Genomic DNA, 15,002 nt, shown 5'->3' with positions numbered 1-15,002 from the left:
TTTACAACTTACAGTTATCCTCTAATTTTCTATCTTATTGGTCACTTGCATAATGCCCCCTCCCCAACCCTCTTTGTGCTATCTTACATCCTCATGCATCTCTGCACACCCCAATGCGCCCTTCCCAATCCATGCCACAGGGGTGCAGTTTCTGCAATCCTCACAGTGCCTGCACACAAACCTGCATATGCCACATACCCTTTGTGACCTGCACAGTCCCTCTTGCAACCTCTTCGCACCTCACATACCCTCCCTGACCCACCTGACACCTCTTGTGTACCCTACGCACCCTCCCTGACCTGTATGGTGCCTCTTGTGCATTCCCTGCTCCCCCTCTCACAGCCACCCTTGACCCAGTGGCACCTCTTCCACCCCTCTGTGTATCCTCTCCCTTGCTCCCCCATGCAGCATAGTTTACTTACCTGCCTGTCATTTACTTACATACCTGCCATTTTATCTTGCTGGCCTAGGACTTCTCACTTCCTGCCAGTTTTTCCATTGACTTTCCTTGTAGGAAGCAGGAAGGGAGCTTGACAATCTGATTACACAACTGTGCCTGACTGCAGCAGCATGGTAACCTAGCAACACTGAGGTGACTGCCCAATTTAACTTCTATGGGTGTCATAGGACCCTGATTGTGAATACATTCTTTAAGTTAGTCCATTTGAGGTACATTGATTCAAAAATGGTTGCTCCAGGATGGATAATTTCAACCAGTTGAAGGTTGCATATAGACATGAGAGTTTTAGTAGTCTATAAATATACCACTAGCTAATGGAAAGACTTCTCTGGATATGGAGAAGATAAAAAACAGCATTGATTTCAGGTATGTGGGTAATGATGTGGGCTAATCCTTGAGGTGTGTATGTGTGTCTTTACCAATGGGGGGAGAATCATAGCTGCAGCTGTTGTATAACATGATTCTGGCTCCCAACTATCGCAAATGGGTGGTCCCATTCTGTCCACCCTGGCAGTGGTGAATTGAAGCCCTTGAGGTACCAGGCTGATCAAGTGACCTTTAGTGGCATAAAAAATTGAGTCTGATCTGTATGAGAGGAAATGTTCGGCTCTCAACCTTCGCTGTCTAGTACAAGAAACAAGGTGAAGAAATGAGGACAATTTGCGCCAGTACAAGCTGGCATGTTGAATAACAGCTGTGAAAATATGCTGTCAACCATGTCCTTTTAAACTGCAGCCCTAACAAACAAGGAGAAGGGCTATGTAACTGCTGGGGTGGTAATAACAGTTGTTTCTCCAGGTGTCTCTCTGCACATGATTCTTTCTGCTGACACAGTATTTCCTTGTAAAACATGTTTTATGGATCCTTTCTCTGAAATCCCTTTTCGTCACAGAAATAGGCATTCTGTGTCTAAATGGTGTCTAAAGGAATTTTAAAGCAAACATTCAGTGGCAAAAATTTAACATGCTTGCATACGTATAATTTCTTGATTCTTTTTTTTTGCCAGCTTTCTAGAGAGTTATTAGTAATCGTGAGCCATATTGTCTCTTTTATTTAGTTATAAAACTGTTTGTGGATTGCCTTTTACATCAGTTACTGAAGCACCTGGGAAATTACAAGCTTGATTTCCAAATAAGAATTATTATAAAAAAAACACAACTCAGATGGAATCCAAGTAAAGCTGTGCTCAAATTAGTGGCCCACAATAGTAATCTTTTGAAGCCCTTCCCATCCAACCTGCTCAGGAGAGATAACGGTTTACACAATGGGAGAAAATACTAAGTCCTCCTCCCTGTTCCAAGCCTAATAAAAGGCATGGGAGAACAAGAGATGATGTCAGTGTTAAGCTTACTAATTCAAATCCAGCAGTCATTGAAAAACATCATGCAAGTCTAGATGCTGATAGATATCCTCATTCATGTCAAAAGATTAGTCTGTTTGGCCAATCGGCTCTGTGGGTGAAGGTTGCACATCCAAATCCTATTTATTTAAGTTGGTAACGTAGGCAGAAACCTGTTTGCGTAGTCAGATTTTTCCTGATGAATCGGAGTATTTGTTTGTACCCCATTTGCAAAAGATGAATAAAATAATTTGGTTCTGGGGTGTTAAAAGAGTACAACAAAGTAACTGGAATCCACTTTGGTGTAGTATCAAGCTAGAAGCCAGGAGACTGAAAGCAGCAGTCCTATCTTAGGCACATACGTGCTGAGTAACTTTTAAGGTGACCAACTTTTTTACAATGAAAAGGAGGACAAAACACGTTCTATTGTCCAAAATGCTAAGGTGACCAACTTTTTTACAATGAAAAGGAGGACAAATAAATTGGAAAAAATATATCGTAAATAAAAGAAATATTTTATTCATTGCAACAATAATACACTAAAATATTATATATGCATAATAAAAACATTTGCAACATTTTATATTGTAATTATGCTTACATGCATGTTAATTATTATTTAAATGAGTACTTTTCCATTTAATTAATATTTTTGTCAATGTATCATCTTCTAACAATATATTGGAAATATCTGAACAAGAAATATCCATATTGAATTTTACGGCAAGTGCTGCAGCTAGAGTATCAACATTCAATCTCGATTTCTCACTTGTCGAAAAATCATTGGCAATTGAAAAAACCTCTTTCAACTGCTGCATTAGTTCCAGGGCAGCACAACGTAAATTGAACAAGTATAAATAAATGTTCACATGGAATATGTTCATTTTTGAAATGGCTGAAAATATCCACCCATCTTTTATCAATTTCAACATGTTGATTTTCCCATTGTATTAATTTTTCAGAATTTAAATATACATTCAGTCTTCTAATTTCTTCAAAGAGACAATTGTCGTCTATTTTAATGTCTAGCATTTCTTTAGATAAAAATTCAACACAAGATTCAATATCTGTTCAATATACTTGCGATGAAGTAAAAAAAACACCATTAAAAACTGTTTAATAAAATACGTCACATAACGCGCAACAGATTAGCCTTCAAATATCAAAAAGGAGGACATGTAGGACACTTTTCGAGGGAGGACAGAACTTACAAAAGAAGGACTGTCCTCCCTAAAGGAGGACAGTTGGTCACCTTATGACTTTGGACCAGTCGTTCACTCTTAGACCCAGCAAAGCGCCAAGCGCAAACCACTTCCAAAATCTTACCCAGAAAACTGCTAGGACTTTTCCAGATAGTGTCTAGTAATCAATACTGACTTACAGGTATGAATCCCCCCCCAAACAAACCAAAACACCCCTCATATATAACCCTATATATACAGGTGAGTAGGGGGTGGCTTCACTGTTGTCTCTATTATTCCAAAGCACAGGACCTAAATAATTTTTATTTATAAGAGCATAGATTCCAGTTGTATATTGGAAAGTAAGAAGAGTTCAAAGTAAAACCAATCATCTATTGACCTGAGAGGTGATAGCTTCCATTAATGAGATATGTTTAAATAGAGCCTCAAGAGCTGTCTATTTGGAATGTTTCGATTCCCAAATTGAGCAGGAATTGGATCAAGTGGCCTAAAAACCCTTCCATTCATTTTATTTGAGATGCAAAGATGATCCTAAAGGACGATCACTCCCAGTCATTGGTAACTAATTTGATAATTTGTGAGAAATCTCTCTCTTTTGTCATTCTTGATACCATTTTTGTGTCATATCGAGGTGGCATATACATATTGGTGGCAAATAAATAAATGTGTGAATTGAGGGAGGGAGTTTATCTTAAAAAAATTAAAACAAATTAATAGGAGCTGGGATTATTTAATGGTTTTTCTGCACAATTCCCGGGGCAGGAAGCAATGTAGTTTTTGTGGTCAAGTTTTGAAAGATAGCACTGCTAAAATTATGGATTTTTTTTAAGCCTTAAAAACGAGAGAAAGCCCTTTCTGTAAAGGACAATCGGTTGCGTCGAGCTGCTTGCAATGCCAGCTCTTCTTTCACTCAGGGGACAGGGCCTCTGCACGGAGTTGTACATGCTCCATGATATTGTTAGATTGATAGATTGGAAAGTCCAGGATTGAACTGGAAAATAGCGGTGTCCCACTGACGACTTAATAGAGGGAAATACATTTTCTTCCTCCTTTTTCCCCTGAGATGTTAATCATAATTGTTAGAGCTGATAAATTAAGCCATGTGAAAATACGATTGTGGTCTTTTATGAGCAGGTGAGAACCATTTTCTTCTGTTAGTATTGATTGGATTGTCATTAATTGCAATGATTTGCTTGTTAAAATGGTAATGAGTTGTGGATTTTAAAGGGCTAAAATGTGAGAGAGGTTCTATGAGTGGAATTGATCATCTCTCAGACTGAGGTTGTGTTAGAGGAATGTTTCTCTGGATCCATTCCAATTTGGATTCAGGCTTAAGGTGTAAAAATAGCCCTTACATCTTATATGGATGACTTACATATTGAGGAGAGGCAGAAAGCACATTTTTTTTCTAGCCTACTCTGTAAAATAGTTTGCAAACTTATATTTTAAAAAAGATATGTACTCAATTCAGGCCTTAATTGTGCACTCTTTGGTCTTCTGGCAAAGTGAGTTACAGAATTGAATACAGCCCCTGATGCATGTATAAGGTAAAGGTAAAGATTCCCCTCGCACATATATGCTAGTCGTTCCCAACTCTAGGGGGCGGTGCTCATCTCAGTTTCAAAGCCAAAGAGCCAGCACTATCAGAAGATGTCTGCGTGGTCATGTGGCTGGCATGACTAAATGCTGAAGGCGCACGGAATGCTGTTACCTTCCCACCAAAGGTGATTCCAATTTTTCTACTTGCATTTTTACCTGCTTTCGAACTGCTAGGTTGGCAGAAACTGGGTCATTTTGCTATGCGGAGCTAGGGATTTGAACCGCCAAACTCGGACCATTCTGATCGACAAGCTCAGCATCTTAGCCACTGAGTGATGTATATGCTATCAGAAAATAATTTCCATCAGAAGGTATAACAATAAAGAAAAAAATTATCATCAGGACTGTAAGATATAGATAATAATGAATAATTGTGGACTGGTGTCAATTATTTAATTTCTCTAGATAAATTGGCCACTTCTGACCAAATACTTTGAGTCCTCCCAGTCTAATTAATCTACTCTGCCTGACTAATTCCATTTTTACCTGACTGGAAAACTTGTTTTTTTTTAAATAAAAATAATAATAATCAAGAACTCCTGATGAAGAGGCAAAGCTCTTGTGATAGAAGACTGGCTATAATTGAATAGAACCCCTCCCATGCCAAAGTCTTTTAAGGAATCCCATCAAATTGTTGTGGAACCTCGCGTTTCTTCAGATCACAGTTTGGAGAATCCTGGTCTATTCAGTTTGCAAAGACAAAAAGAGAGGCAAGGGGCAAACAGAGGCTTGCTTAAACTACAAAAGATTATCATGAGAAAATCTGAGCTAGTATAATACTGGTTGTGGAGAACATCTCTATAGAAACATTTCTTTCTTCTCTCATTATTTTGCTAATGCTGTGTGAATAAATGTCAAGGAATGATATAATTTCAGATAAGATACATTGGGTGGTTTATAAGTATTTTGAAATGTGTAACCATGGGGCTACAAAAATCACATTTACAGAAATCACTTGAGTCTTTGTTGAATATAAGCGTTTTCTTGCTGGCTGCTGCCCAAGTACTCAGGTTCTCATTGATTAAAAAAGAAAGATTAATGCCAGTTTTTTTTTTGAAAAGAAATATCAGCTTGTTTCTGGCAAATATATGAAGAAGAGCTGGTATAGTGTAGTGAATAATGTAGGGCAGGGGTCTCCAACCTTGGCAACTTTAAACTGGAGGACTTCAACTCCTCCCTGCGGTAGGGTGAAGGGGTAGGATTGGAAGACCAAGATTCAAGAACACCTTTAGCCCTAGGAACTCACTGGATGACTCAATCACATACTCCCTTGGTTCAGTTACCTCTCAGGCTGATTGTGGGAATAAAATGAAAGACCATATATAAGATACTTATATGAAAGGCAGAATGCATAAATGTGATTTTGATCCTATAGCGAATGAATTTTTAATCTGAAATGGTTGTCATCTGTTTCCATGAGCTAAGAAAGCAAAATAGCTTTTAGACTTTTTCTCATTTTGGTGAATTGCATATAATTATTCCTTAAGGAGGACACATTTTCAGCCCACTAAATAAATAGATTTACTTTTTAGTAAAATGGCATTTTAATACTTGCTTGAAGATATACATTTTTTTAAAATAAAAGTTTCAATTTTGCCCAGGTTTGAATATATTAGGGACACCGTCCATTAAACGGTAATTTCTCCACAAGAAAACTATATGATTGCTATTTCTCACTTAAAATACCACATTTTTCAAAAGATCATATGAATAAACCCTATAAAAGAAATAATAGGAATTGATCATGATGTCTTTCTTTTTAAACTGTATGTTAAATAAAATAAGTTCTCAGTGTGATTTATAACAGACCGAGCAGCAAGTGGAAAAGTAAAGAATAGCTCATGTGTATGCAATGGCGTTATGAAGAAATTCCTTAAAATATTCAATGATCCACAATTACTTATATCTGTGATGTATATGTGTGTCGTGTTTATGTATTTGTGGAATATGCATATGTGTGTGGAGTAATGATTTTGTTTTTGTTTTCTTTCCAATGAAAAATTATTCTTTAAAGTAAAAATGCCCCTGGTGATTTTTTCCCTCCACAAAGCTATGCCTTATGAGAAACCTTTTCTTTTCCACTCTTTGAATCCTAAAAGAAAGGTCATAAATCTGTAATAACTCAATGCCATACTAGAAAAACAGCATCTCTTGCACCTTTTGCCATTCCAGATGGCCAGTTCCCAGTTTGTACCTGGCTAGCCCTTCTTTATGGTAGCGTTATATATTGATGGGTTGATGTGGGGTAACAAAAGGTATTGATTGAAGAATTGCCATTCACTCTGCACTGGGAATGCCCAGTGGGAGTCTCATATGCACTCTAATGGTATTCTCTGATCAAACTCTTTATCCGCTAATTCTGCATGTTAATTGGATTGTCATTAGCATTATTCTAATTTAATTACTTAGGAAATCAGGTTTTTTTTTAAAAAGGAACCAACATCCATCTAAGTCGGTGGATTCCTGCTCTTCCAAATACAGCAGCTTTTATTTTTGCCACTGAATAACAATATATTAGCACTGAGAGGACCATTGATATTATTAGCATTGTCAAATCATGGTGGTACCTTTCCATCTTGGATAAGCATTTATATACCGGAAGAATTTGCAGACAAAATTGATATGCAATTGGATTTTGAAACTTGTAATATGCTCAGTAGGATTTCAGGCAGAGGTGAAATCCAGCAGGTTCTGACAGGTTCTGGAGAACCGGTAGTGGAAATTTTGAGTAGTTTGGAGAACCGGCAAATGCCACCTCTGGCTGGCCCGAGAGTGAGGTGGGAATGGAGATTTTACAGTATCCTTCCCCTGCCACGCCCACCAAGCCACACCATGTCTACCAAGCCATGCCCACAGAACCAGTAGTAAAAAAAATATGTGAATTTCACCACGGATTTCAGACTAAGGACTACTATCAAGCACAAGGAAAAATATTTTCTTTCAATCAGGTTGATGCAGCAGGCTTTAAAATGGGATAGGCAACGGGACAATGTAGTACTGTCAGATTTCTTCAAAAGCTTCCAAGTAAGGCTTAATACTAACCAACCCCCCCCCCCCAAACCCAAAGAAACTAGTATATATAGAGAGAAGTGTGAATGTGTGTTTTAGAATAGTGACGGTTTCTCTTCTGTAAAAAGAAATTTGTAAATGAACACAGTACAGTAGTGCTGGGAGTTCAACAACATCAAGTAAAAAATGGAAACGAGAAGTGTGTTGAGATCAGTCAAGGTGAGGTGGATTCCATTGTTATATAAGAGGATATGCAGATGCTATGCTGGATACTAATCAGTTTCAAGATGGGTACTCAACCATTTTATCCTGTAACTGTATGCAGATAATTTGTGGGCAGATAGTAACTGTATAAAATAATTACATATCATATAATGGTATAATTAATATGAATTAAGGCAGCCCTCTGGGATACCTAACCATGACCTTGGGTAAGATGGGTGAAGGCCAGATTTGACCTTCTTGGAATTATGCCACCTGGGTTTTGCATCAGCTGAGACCTGGAGGGAGTTTGTCTGTTCTGATCCATGAATCCATGAAGGCTCTCAAAGGCTGTGCTCCACAGATAACTGAAAGTGAGGTGCTCTCAGTGAAGCTGTTCTCTAGGGAGCAGTTGGGATTACAGCTCAAGATCTGAATTCTATTGCCATGCTATTCTACTCATGCTGGCCATTGACTCACTAAGGCTATTGGCACTCAGATATTTCAATTTAACACTTGGAAGTGTTGAGTCTGGACTGGTTCAGGAGGTTGTGCCTCTATGGCAGCCATGAACCTGTCCCAAGCCATCCAGTGGCCCATTACATACTAGATTAGGTCAGGTTTTTGTCTCGGTGCAGTTGTGACATGATCCAATAACAGAGAAAATTAACATTACTCCGTTGCTATAGTCTGATCACTCTCTGATTGCCTTCAGGCTCATTGTGTCATCCTCCTCTGTAGGGAGACAGGAACTGTCAATCAGTCTATCCCAGGTGACTAAAGGACTCAGTAATATTTTTGCTATTAGTAGGATAGCTGTGCATTATAATATTTTATGCAACTCGATCATAATGTTTCTTGCAAGCAGGAAATATCTCTTCATTTCATAGCCACAGTTAGAATCCCTGTGAATCTTTGAGCCAGAGAGGATAAAATCTATTTAGTAACTCTGTACAGGACCATCAGTGGGATATCTGAGAAATTTGTAATCTGTAAATTTCATTTTACTCAACCTTATTTATACTCGGTGTATGCCCAGCTGAAACAAGCTGATAGGATTGATGCACTCCAGGTCCCTTTAGTTAAATAGTATTGTGGATCAGGACTCCAAAAGCGTACTTCTCTGTTGCAGCACCTACCTCTAAAACAGCCCTGCTGTCTTGAAATATCCCCCAGATATCCATGTGGCTCCCACTCTTAATGGCATTCCAGAAAGCCTTAAAGACTGTCTGACCTTTAATCAGGTTGCTTGGAGCCCCTGTCAGATTTGCTTTGGGATATGGTTCCTGTTAGTCTCACCGCTGGTTCTTATATAATTTTATAATTTTGTTATATTTATTTTCTAGAGATCATTATCTTGGACTGAACATAGGACGAGCAACCTATTGGGATCCTTATATTACAACAAACTATTTCATGTGTGGTCAGAATTCAAATGCCACGTATAACGCAGCCCTTTATTTGAATAAAACAGTTCAGCTGAGATCTGCATATGTTGGTCTGGTTGAGGTAAATTGTAGGGTGGATACGGAGATATCATTTACATTCTTTATTGTTTGTACTTAATCTGGTTCTTTTATTCCATTTTATGTACAGGCTTACTAATGTTCTATGTTTGATATTTTTTATTTTCATGTAGCTCATTGGCTAATGAACTGTAAAGTTATATTTATTTTTTTATATTGTTTGGATTTGTTGTACACAACCCAGAGTCAGTTTGGAATTGGCTGGTGCCTCAATTGAATAAATTAAATGAATCACAAGAAGAACAGGACTTCAGGGAAGAATTGGCATACTGAAGACCGCTCAGTTAAACGCAAACCAGTGACTGTGGCAGAATGCATGGCCAATGAGTAAACTAAACTGGTTCTCCTAATTCCTCTCTGGACAAGGAAAAGACTTGGGGTCACTCACAAGTACTACAGAGAGTAGGTTCCTGCAAGAACACCACAGAATAGAGCAGGTTTTGGCAGGTTTAGAGCTCTGGGAGACAAGGGAATAGCCAAATTTTTGGTCAAATTGCTGTTTCTGCTTTTCAAAAGAACACCGAGTTCACATACATTTGTAATCAGTTTTGGGAATTGTTAACTGCTTTTCAGTTATTAGAAATTGGTTCAATTAATTTTACAGCAATGGGTGATTTTTCTTCAATCCTTAACCCCCCCTCAAAAAAACTTTAAAATATAAGTTTAAGGAAATCTTTTAACATAAACAGCAAAAGGGTGATTAGAACAGTGATGAAATGCACATTTTTTTTACTACTGGTTCTGTGGGTGTGGCTTGGTGGGCGTGGCAGGGGAAGGATACTGCAAAATCTCCATTCCCACCCCACTCTGGGGCCAGCCAGAGATGGCATTTGCCGGTTCTCCGAACTATTCAAAATTTCCACTACCAGTTCTCCAGAACCTGCTGAATTTCACCCCTGGATTGGAACTTTGATTTTGGAAACTTACAAACAGACTAAGAGATATATTTCAAATAACATTTTGGAATTAATTATAAGAATCCTTCCTTTGGAAAAATGCTTTAGTTTTCAATTGTTTTTTTTTAAAATCTTAATACAATGTGACTTTGAAGGTTGGACACTAGAGGGAACCAGAACAAACTAAGATTACAGTTAAAGAAGAACGCTTGATTTGCTAATACAGAATGTATCAAAATACTATAATATTTTTGAACAATGGACCCAGAAGTTAATTTTAAGAGTCTCTGCCTCTATAGAAAGAGTGTGTTTAAAAGATGTTATGGAAGAGGAACAAGTGTTACAGGGTAAGACTGAGATTCCTCTGAAAGTTGATTTAAAAATCTCAGGTGACAGGGTTGATATAGAACAAGATATTACACCGGATAGGCAAATGGCATACAAAAGAGATTTTTGTAAAAAAAGATCTTAAGAATCTTGTGAGAAGACAGGGAAAAAATGAAAAGAAATAAAGTTCTAGAACATTATTTGAAGGGATTGAAGATCAAGCTTGTTAAAAGAATGGTGTATAAAGTTGGTTTATTTGATCCAGGTTAATATAGATATGTTGTTATTTCTGGCAACCTGTAATGGACTTTGCTGACTTTGAACAAAATGATGACGTTTTAAGGATTTGTTTATAGATAAACAATGGGAGATGGGAAGAAGATATTATTTGTTGTATTTTAAGAGAAAGGGATAAGTTACTAAAATTGTTTATACTTTGGATAAACAAGCATAAACAATTTTGGGGAAGGGGCATCACAAATATAAACAATTTATATACACTATAAAATATATACTGTATTTTATATGTATGTATGTATGTATGTATGTATGTATGTATGTATGTATGCATTGTGTCACAACCCTTGGTATGCCCAAATATGGGATGGTTGCACAAATGCAACACACATACACACACACACACATATAAAATACAGTATATATTTTATATGTGTGTGTGTGTGTGTGTGTATACACACATAAATACATACATACATACATACATACATACATACATACATACGTGTGTGTGTGTGTGTGTGTGTGTTACAACCCCTGGTATGCCCAAATATGGGAGGGAGCTCACTACTCCCCCTTTCTGTCGTTCGGTTCATTACAGAAGACCATCCAGGCAGAAAACCATATTTTTTATTTTTAATGTTGCCTTTGCTATGTTTGTGCTGATAAATAAATAAAGGGAGACTGGTATAGATCTACTTCAAACTATTTAGCTCTCATCAGCTAGCCATAACCTTACTGGGATTCGAACCTGGGCTGTATTACATATTAGGCAGATGTATTAGCCACTAAGCCACAGACTCTCCTCCTTGTCAGCTGAGCCAGGGAAATAGGTATATATACCATCTCCAGAACCAAATACCTAGCCGACAAAGACCAGCTGAAAACTGAATTACACACTCTCACAAACGTATTAATCGCCAATGGATTCTAAAGAAAAACAATTACCAATCTAATCCAAAGGGAGACTCCCCCAAAAAATCAAGACACAGAACAGGACAACGGCATCACCCTCCTCCCTTACATCAAAGGCATCACAGATAAAATCAGCAAAATTCTCCACAAACACAATATCAAGACAGCCTTCAACACTGCCCAAAAAATAGCCAACACCTTAAGAAACCCCAAAGACAAAATACAAATGAACAGGAGAATAAATGCACGCATCACAGAACACAAGAACGCAGTAAGAAAAAAAGAAAAAACGTCCTCCTTTTTCCAGCACATTAAAGCAACAGGACATGAAATTGATTTTGAAGGAACCAGGTTAATCTCCAAAACAGAATACTTCAACAAGAGAATAATTATGGAAGCTATCAAAATAGAGAAACACCCCCACAACATGAATAAACGTGACAATACCTCCCGCCTACCATACATCTGGAAACCAGCCCTAGTCAACAAACGAGGCTCATCCACCACCCAGGCTGTTACAACACGAAACAACAATGGACACACAGCCAGCACCAATCAGCACCAATCTACCAATCATGATACAACCATACAACCAGTCATTCCACTTACTGAAACAAAGCCAGCACTCCACACCCCGACCAAGATTTATAAAACGACGGCAGCTCCGATCACACTTTAAGCCCAAAACACAGCCTGAAGATGACAAGTGAGACCTCGCTGAAACGTTGCCAAGACAATCTCAATCTTACACGGGAAAAGACCCAAATACAACAAGACCAGCATACCTACACCCGTGAAAATCTACGAAAACAATGTGTGTTTGTGTGTGTGTGTGTGTGTATTCTTAGTTTTTCTTTCTTTTCTACTTTTCTTTTTTAAAAAATTTCTGCACATTTTAATGCACACAGACACACACACACACTTTTTAAAATTGAAGAAAGAAATACAATAGGAAACTGAGTGCAGTCATGGCTTCTGGCCACTATCTTCTGAAACACTCTATTCCTTCACAGTTCCCCACTTTTGAGTCTAATACTTTATTCTTGTACTTGAAGGGAGAATATGTCAGTATTTTTAGAGTAGGAAATAAATAGAAAAAAGATAAGGGCTGACAGCTTTAAAAATCAGTTTTCCTAGTTATTCTGCGTTGCACAGAAAGGCCATAGGAGCTCATTTATATGTTGTCTATGTCTTAGACATTTCATTAGTTCTCTGTGTATAGAGATAATACAGTGATAGACACATGAAAGCAGTGAGAGAATTGAGTCACAGGAGGAGAACATTGCTCATTGAAAAGCTTTGTTGTAAACATTTTATGTATTGTTTATTCAGAACAAAATGAATTCAAATTATGTTGTTTACATTTTTAATGGGGAAGTAATCTTTGTCAGGCATTATTATTTACTTATGAAAGAAACTGCTTCTAGGCTACAAGTGGCAATTGTTGAACAGGCTTTACCTAATGCATGAGGTGATGCTAATAGGCAAGTGATTGAAGTTGATGCGATGTGAGTGCAACTTTACTGGGAAAAGGGCATCTTGCCCTCCTTCTTAGCTCTTTGTTTTGCAAGGATTACTTTATTTGTGCAAAAATTATGCTACTGGGACGGGAGATAGTTACTTGTTGAAAAAATAAGAGGATGTTTTGTTCAAATGTTTTATATGTTAATGAGAGAATCCTAGACCACTTGTACATAGTGGTACTATGCTGATAAGGAGCCAAGGCATAATTTAGGATGTGCAGCAGATTAAGACAGTGCCCAGAATGGAGCTTGCATACGGTTCTGGGCAAAGTTAGAGTTGCCACTGACCAACATCAAATAAAAAAAAAAGGGAAGAAGAAGGAGAAGAAGAAGAAGGAGGAGGAGGAGGAGGAGGAGGAGGAGGAGGAGGAGGAGGAGGAGGAGGAGGAGGAGGAGGAGGAGGAGGAGGAGGAGGAGGAGGAGGAGGAGGTGGAGGGAGCATTAGTTTCTTATGGGTAGCAAATATTTTAACTTTGTATGAGGTGTTTCTACTTCTAGTGAAACGTGGTAACCTGATCTTTCATGGAACAATATGTGCAAAAGATACTTAAATTATTAATTATTTTATACTCCACCATTCTATTGTGTCCAACCTTTCAGAATGGTTGTAAAACACAACAAAGTTAATTCAATTAAAGGCAAAACAGTATTTAAATAATTAGTAATTAATAGATTGGTGAAAGAGATGTATTTCTTACCACCTTCCTAAACAGTGAAAGTGTGGAAGCTATATAAACCAGGGACTTCATTCCATAGAGTGGGAGCTGTATTTTTAAAAAATAACAAATCTCTTTTCCCAAATCTTTGATAGTTGAGCTTCTGGCAAGTAGGGCTTCTTCAGAAGAGCCTCTTTTGCTGATGTAGGAAATCAGACAAGTTAATAAGACTTGGCTTCATTCTGTTATTTGAGAGTATGGTGATGCTTAGTTAAGGAATATGATTCCATAGCATCATCATCATCATCATCATTCATTAAATATGAAACTCAGTCAACTGAACATTCAGAAACACATCACAAATAACATTGACTGGTGCTAATGGTTGATAAGGGTTGCTGCCAGTTTTTTTTTTAACCAGTGGCTTCCCTGAACACAATGGCGAGGAACGCGATGGAGTTGGAAAGGTAAAAGGCACGCCTTGCTTCTCACCTGCCCCAGAAAATAATAATCCTTCCCCCTATAATAAACCCAAGGCCATATTTCATGGGGCAAAAGAAAATAAGACCCTGTCGTCTTTTCAGGGAAACACGGTACATTAGTCGTAAACAGACTACCCACAGACATTTACAGGTCTCGAAATTACTTCACCTCACTTCTCTTATGTTTCTTGTAAACTAACCAACAAGCTACTCCCCATCAAGCCAGTAACACCAGCATCACCCTATGGGCTACTTCTACAAACAATGGAGAACTTTCAGGCATGGTTTTCAATCAAAAATAATGATATCGTTTCCCCACAATTCCAAGCTTAAGCCAAGAAATGTACCTACTCCGTCATCTGCCAGCAGATCATACATATATCAAAACTTCAAGTAAAAATATGCATCCTGAACACAATTAACAAGAATCACATCACATTATTGGGGGGAAAAAACTTATTCATTTTAGACAAGTTTGACTTCACTCCAATTATTGACTAATAGCTTTAATGAACACTTTGAAATTCGATTCCCTTCAAGCACTGGATCACTCATCTCCCCTGGAGATGTTCTCTTCAAACACCCTATTCTAGGCATTTATCTAGTTTGGCTCCAGGAACCTAAATTCCA

General features: G+C 37.9%; 1 protein-coding gene across 6 annotated transcripts in view; it reads left to right on the top strand.

Annotated features, from left to right (window-relative positions):
- The window catches only part of TSPAN4 (tetraspanin 4), a 752,078-nt gene that overhangs the window by 296,661 nt on the left and 440,415 nt on the right, over window positions 1–15,002 (top strand). Inside the window, exon 1 of one of the 6 annotated variants that reach the window (XM_081970278.1) lies at window positions 9,299–9,319. The exons of the other annotated variants lie outside the window; for them this stretch is intronic. The gene's annotated coding sequence lies outside the window, so the exon portion shown is untranslated. Of the gene's footprint in view, window positions 1–9,298; window positions 9,320–15,002 lie in introns of those variants that run through there. 6 annotated transcript variants of the gene reach the window in all.

This window comes from Natrix helvetica (genome assembly GCF_964273705.1).
Source record: "Natrix helvetica genome assembly, chromosome: 1".
In the NCBI taxonomy this organism is placed as follows: Eukaryota; Metazoa; Chordata; class Lepidosauria; order Squamata; family Natricidae; genus Natrix; species Natrix helvetica.
This window is presented reverse-complemented; position numbering and strand designations above follow the sequence as displayed.